The sequence below is a fragment of the Rhinolophus hipposideros genome (genome assembly GCF_964194185.1).
Source record: "Rhinolophus hipposideros genome assembly, chromosome: 14".
Taxonomy (NCBI): Eukaryota; Metazoa; Chordata; class Mammalia; order Chiroptera; family Rhinolophidae; genus Rhinolophus; species Rhinolophus hipposideros.
The window spans coordinates 63,002,591-63,002,808 of NC_138060.1; positions in this window are offsets into that span (position 1 = coordinate 63,002,591).

Below are 218 nucleotides of genomic sequence, written 5' to 3' on the forward strand. Positions count from 1 at the left end.
TATGATGTTGACATTCTTTTTTGTGGGGGCGGAGGGGAATAGGACTTTATTGGGGAACAGTGTGTACTTCCGGGACTTTTCCAAGTCAAGTTGTTGTCCTTTCAGTCTTAGTTGTGGAGGGCGCAGCTCAGCTCCAGGTCCAGTTGCCATTGTTAGTTGCAGGGGGCGCTGCCCACCATCCCTTGCGGGAGTCGAACCGGCAACCTTGTGGTTGAGAG